The sequence below is a fragment of the Halyomorpha halys genome, unplaced genomic scaffold (assembly GCF_000696795.3).
Source record: "Halyomorpha halys isolate HHAL.00 unplaced genomic scaffold, Hhal_1.1 Scaffold5.1, whole genome shotgun sequence".
In the NCBI taxonomy this organism is placed as follows: domain Eukaryota; kingdom Metazoa; phylum Arthropoda; class Insecta; order Hemiptera; family Pentatomidae; genus Halyomorpha; species Halyomorpha halys.
Window position 1 is genome coordinate 675,111 of NW_027106871.1, and position 6,388 is coordinate 681,498.

Sequence of the window (6,388 nt, forward strand, 5' to 3'; positions counted from 1 at the left end):
AAGCTAATAGCTAAAATTTTCATGGATACGATATTTATTTACGAATGTTTCATTCATGAATAAGGGTTGTATCCATGGCAATTTTAGATATTAATTTGAATTATTGCTAATTTTTGCCCATCTCTGGGTATAATTACATAATTGTTTTACTTCTTAGTCTGATCATACATAAAACATTGTAAAGTTCGGTAAAACATTGTACAGTTTGGGGAAAAAAAAACATTCTCTTAATTCGACACTAATGTATACTTAAAAGTTTAAACCAGTGCTTTTTTTGTTGTAGTAACAATCGACATCTAGATATATCAGAGCGAAAACTACAAATTATTTGACAAGTTTTTCTAATTGATTGACGTATATTTTCCAAGATAGTATACTTGATCGTATAATATAATATAAACCGTTCATTTGATAGCAAATGTTAACTTTATAGAAGTTGTAGTAAATGCTGTTTCCAATAATTTGGTACCATCAACGATGAAAATCCATTAAGCCGTTCTCGAAATCTATTCTAACTGACACATTTCAATGTGAACAGTAATGATACCAAAATATATCTACTTGGGTAACTGCTTTTCAGTTTGTTGCATGCTCTTTCGCATCTTTGTCGATTCTGTCTATTCATCCGGTTTTTAGCCTCTCACATGGTCTCTTGCCAATTATACTGACATTGATTGTTAAGTAGAGGCTTTGATGGATTGCTTCGAGCCATATGTCCCGCCTATCTTAACCCCTTGTCCTTCATATCATGAAATATTGATTAGACGAATTTAGGGTGGTAAGTGAAAATTGAGCGATGTGCGCACCGCACTTGATTTTTACGAATAATGCTAGGTTTCAAGTCAAAACAGGTTTTTTTAACTGTAAACTGTTAAGGTTTCAGTTAGTTGGAAATTATTGAAATTTGGAACAGTGTAATTGTGGCATTGCGTTTTTCTCTATATAGAAAACATTAGTCCTAAATACATGCAGATTGATTTCAAGTTATTGACATTTAGTCTGCAAACTAGTGCAACTGTGCAATCTTATTATTTAATTAGGGCCATTTATCTCGTCATCTGATCAGGATTCATAGTAGCAATGACGTCGTCATCAAGAGGCAAGACACGTCTTGAGGGGACGTTCAGAGACAGGAGGTTATGTGGCACAGTTTCATCTAAACTCTAAGAGGGCTGAGTGCACTAGGACATTTTTCAAAAATTGCGTAGGTCTAGTTTTTATCATCAAAGACGATTCACCTACAAAGAGAGCTATCATTGTTCTAGGGAAACAATCATTATAAAGCCCTACATGAGGAATTAAACGAGATTTTAAATGAGCTATAAAATAACCCTTTACGTTCAATACGCTCTAAGATATAGTTTTAACACTCTTATTTTTTCTAGACAAGTTAATAAGTAATGAGTTATCACATTATTTCGTGAATTAGGTATTTTTATTTATATAGTACAGCTTATTAACATCTTTTTTCGATTTCGAAATTTGCATCCTAAATTTAAAATAATATATTTTGAGGAAAGTATGAACTTTTTAACGTATAGACGTCTAATTAGGGCTCAATTTGAAGTTCATTAAATATATCATAAACTAATTTATAATGATAATCGTCGTAAGAGAAGGATTTTCCATGATATTAGTCAAAAATAAATTATAGCATTATGTGTATTATTAAAGTTTTGAAAGATCGCGGAAACGCTGGATGAGAGAAATTAACTTTTGAAAATTAAATAATATATTACAATTTTATTAATAATGAGCATTCCGTGCTATAGCCTAAGGCAGAAAATAGTATTTCTTGAATAATAATAATAATAATTAGAATAGAACAGCCATTTACTAAGTCAATTCTTGCAGGCAAAATTTTTATTTTGTAATGAGAGAAAGGGATGATGATATAGATATCATAGGACGTTCTTTCCAGACTGTATCGGACGCTTTCCTTGACTTGGAACTCAATGCGAAAAAAACCAAATATATGGTCACGGGGCAGTTGCCTAGGCCTGGAAAGGAGGTGACCTTCGGGGAATACCAATTCGAGAAGACTAATGTTTTTGTAAATCTTTTCTCATTAGTAACTCAAGAAAACGAACCTGAAAAAGAGATTCGGCGTAGGATCATAGCAGCAAATCGGTGCTATTTTTCTATGGCAAGGCAGTTCCGGAGTAGAGCTCTTTCCAGAAAATCGAAGCTTTGACTTTTATAAGACAATAGTGCGCCCAGTCTAGCTGTATGGTTGTGAGACTTGGACTACCTCCTGAGCTTGTGAACAGGAACTGCTGGTTATTGAAAGACGTATATATGGACGTTCTCATCAGAGAAGAGTGGAAAAGGGGGAAAAACCAGGAGCTGTACACTATGTTTAGGGAGTCCGATATAGTTCAAGTGATGAAAATTGAAAGGGTGAGATGGGCAGGACTCATCGTTAGGATGGGCAGTGAGGAACCACCAAGACAATTACTGAGCCACTCCATGGTACCAGGAGAAGAGGAAGACGAAAGCTGTGATAGACTGATGGTGCTGCTGCTGATACAACAAATATTCTAGGGCTTCGGGATTGGATGGCGGCTGCAAGGAACCGAGACAATTGGCGGAAGCTGCTGGAGGAGGTCAGGATTCGGCACCGGATTGTAGAGCCACACTAGTAGTAGTAGTAATGGGAGAAAGGATTGTACTCCATTTAGGAGAAAGCAGCTCATTCAATCGGACCAGCACTTTCAGGATTATAAATCTCTTCTAAGCTCCTACTCTCCTATTACAATATAATTTTCCCTGAAATAATCGACCTGCGTTGTCCACCCCCACTATTTCCGTTTGATCTATCTCGTTGTAGAACGTCGGTAAAGAAGTTTCAGTTAAAAAAAAAAATTAATGTACTCACCGCCTCGATTGTATCTCCACTGAATCTTGGGCTTCCTCAACACCTGCCTGCAAATAAATAGATAATATTTTAATATGATACAACTTAGAAGATTTAAGCTAATTTCTAAGAAATATTTTGTGATAAGGTGATTGATAAATTTTCTCATTTTACTTTTCGGTACTAGATACTGTTAGATTAATTTGATCCAAGGTGTACTGTGATTCAAATGCGGTATTCAACTGAATAAAACGTTACCCGAAAGGGTCGGTCCATATGAAAATTGTTCATAAATCCTGTCTCACATTTTTTGCAACAATCGTTCCTTTGAAAAAGTCAGGAGACTGATACAATATATTTAGATATTTAAAGCCATCATGTGAAAAATATTTAATTATGCAACACTCATTTTAAAAACATTTAATGAAGGATCATTCTGTAAACGATGAGTGAGCATGGTCGTTAGTTGACTTTACCCAGACGTCAACTGCTAAGTGCACAGTTGAAGGTCGGAATTGCACTCTGCATTATAATTCATAGTTATTTTTGAACATGATACTTATAATATAATTTTAGAATATTATAACATCGTTCAGGAAGGATATATTCAAGAGACAACATAAAAAAAATACCCTGAATAACAAGAATTCTACAATGCTATATTATAATATGATATCCTTACACGGTTAGTTGGAATGACAGTAAAAATAAGAAGATTGACGTTCAGATTGATGGTTTACTGATTTTACCGGGAAGGGAGACTGCCCGTGGTTCTTTTATCACGTGCGTTTTACTTTATTCTTGCAGGTAAATACGGAACAAGACTTCTGTTTATTATGAATGTAAAGAGACATTAAAAAAAATTCTTACTGTTCGGTAACTCGTATAAAAGTAAGCGTTAGTCGGACGGGGTTCGTGATTGAATCAGTTTGGCTTTTGGTTGATGACTGTCATTCTGAGTGACCGTGTGGAGAAGAAATATCATTGTTGGGAAGGTGAGATATAGTGCTGAAGCAAGTATACCTTCATGAATACTTAACATCGTCTAAAGTGCGATAATTTTGAAGTTACATTTTCTTATCCAGTTTAACATGTGCAATAAACATGATTTTCAAAAAAGAAATCATATGTTGTATTCAACTTTGAAGTAAAATGGCACATAAAAGCAAGTATATTTGGTCCAAAATCTGATACTTCTTAACTGACCTATAATGCGGCAATAGCTTACGGTTTAAAAACGGAGATTTTAATATAGTCAGTTTAGAAAGCTCATCACTGCAATAAATAAGATAAATAACCATAAAAACTAACAATTGTCAAGCGGTTATTACAACATTGGTATTTCGGAGGCATTTGTTTTGAGATGAAGAGAGATTGAGTTATCCTATTCTGAGTCTAATCAGTACGACCTCTTCTCCCTTTGCGGCTGGAGGTACACCAGGACTTTACCTCCATTTTTATTTCACTCATTGGTTGGGCTTTTATTTCACATACATTGCCATCAATCTTTAATTTCTTTTTCGAGGGGTTTGCTCGTGGTGTTAAAATTGCTTTACCCCGTCCCGGAAGTGCGTGTGCTACTCATGCCTTAAAACCAATATAAATTGAGCTGATGTAGCCAGACTTTGTAGTCTTTAGATATAAATGGATACAAACATTTTTAGGATGATCCGGATACGTACAATCTAAACATTTTAACAAGGTTAGTTATTTATTAGTAAATAACTACAAGTGTACGTGAGACCGAGTGTTTCGGATGCCCTGAATGATGACCAAAAAAATATAGAATAATTTTCTTAAAAAGGAATAATCTTTTGAATACGATCTAAGCCCAAAAGTTTGTCAAATATGTATTAAAAAATAAATAATTATTTAAATTTATTTAGCAATTATCTAAAGAATTTTTATGAAAATTAGAAAATTTAATGAAAACTATGTATAATTACTAGTCAAAATTAATGAGTCGGCCAAGTGTAGGTAGGGAGAATAAAAAATGGCGGCTGTTTCAAAACTTTAAAAAACACTAATTTTTCATTCCGAGCTCTATTATCTTAAAAACTACCAACAACACTAGAAAACCTAATAGGGCATTATTTAAAGAAGAGTAAATTTGCTGAAATATTAGCCCTAAAAGAGCTATTTACGTCCAATAGTTCTTGAGATATAGCTTATTAAAAAGAAAAAGTTCTTAAAAATCTACTGAAAGATTAGTAGTTAGTTAATTTATTTTGAGAAATCTATAAACACCATAAACTACTTTATAGCTCATTAAGCTAGCTTTAATTTGAGTGCTAATAGACATCTGTACGTCAAATGGTTTTTTGAGATATAGATTTTTCAAAATAAATTTACTAACTACTGATCTTTCAGTACGTTCCATAAAACATTTACTAGGTAAGAAACACACTTGTCATAATCTTGAAATCTATAACTGGTCCATTTTTAACAACAGGGGAGCCCTCTATGCACTTCACACTCTAAAATAGATTTAACTGGTGAAGGTAGGTTTTTGGATATAAGTGTAATTGAGAAAACTGTTAAATATTTAAAGCGGTATAAGGTCATAAATATTTATAATCGACTTGGGTTTTGTAGCATGCGATAGGAAATAATTGAGGGCCGAAAAGTTGTAAATAATAAACAAATTTAGAGATAAGATGTTGTGTTTTTAAATTAATAAATGCCTTAAAACATATCGCTATTTATTTTTGATAAGTTTAAGATTTCTACTAAGCCCAGCGTTGTCGGTGGAGTTTTGATTCAGGGCAAATTAAACTCTCTAAGCTTGAAGCCGGTCTTCATAATCGGTCATCGCACACAATCGATGTCTATACAGAAGAGATTGCATCATTCTCTTGCATTGGCTTATAATTCGCAGAAATTATAAAAGGTATAGAAAAAGAAGCGTTATAGTCCCCTTAGTATAACAATTTCTATCGTATTGGCTATCCAGTAACTGAATTTTTGGGCTAATGCAGTATATAAACTAAGAGGGAGGGTAAGCCATGGTCGTTCAGAACAGAAAAGGGAATGAACCAAAATTTTAAGAAAATTATATATAATTATAGGAGTGCTTTATTAGGTATTACAATTAATTGCTTGAATTTTTTTTTTAACTTCTAGGGAAGGGAGCAGCTGCCATCCTCCCCTCCCCCACCCGTTTTTTATTATTGGCTTTTTAGGTTAATTTTGCTAATGGTAGGAAGTTCATAGACAAATAAAGAATTGAACATGTTGGTAACGTTTTCACAAAATAATTGCGGCCGAGTCCAGCTCTGAGTATTTTTTTTATTTTAAATCTAATTATGAAATGTATAATTTTACTTTTTAAACAATATGAATAAAATATGTTGACTTTCCATTTCATCTGGAATGACAAAAGTCTATCATATAACTTAAGGTAAGAAAAAAATAAAGAAAAATTAGAATTACATTTTTAGCCAGATATTAAAAAACGTTTTGGTATATAATAGTTATACAAACTGAGTAATCAGTAAATTATAATTAAATAACTTGTAATTAATCTTAACC

General features: G+C 33.2%; 1 protein-coding gene across 4 annotated transcripts in view; it reads right to left on the bottom strand.

The window, feature by feature from the left end:
• LOC106692412 (Adenylate kinase 1) overlaps nt 1–6,388 on the bottom strand; it is a 47,995-nt gene that overhangs the window by 27,359 nt on the left and 14,248 nt on the right. For 2 of the 4 annotated variants that reach the window (XM_067045191.1, XM_067045189.1), the window contains exon 2: nt 2,879–2,925. The gene's annotated coding sequence lies outside the window, so the exon portion shown is untranslated. Of the gene's footprint in view, nt 1–2,878; nt 2,926–3,727; nt 3,831–3,880; nt 3,930–6,388 lie in introns of those variants that run through there. The other 2 variants (XM_067045192.1, XM_067045193.1) reach the window with 2 other exon arrangements.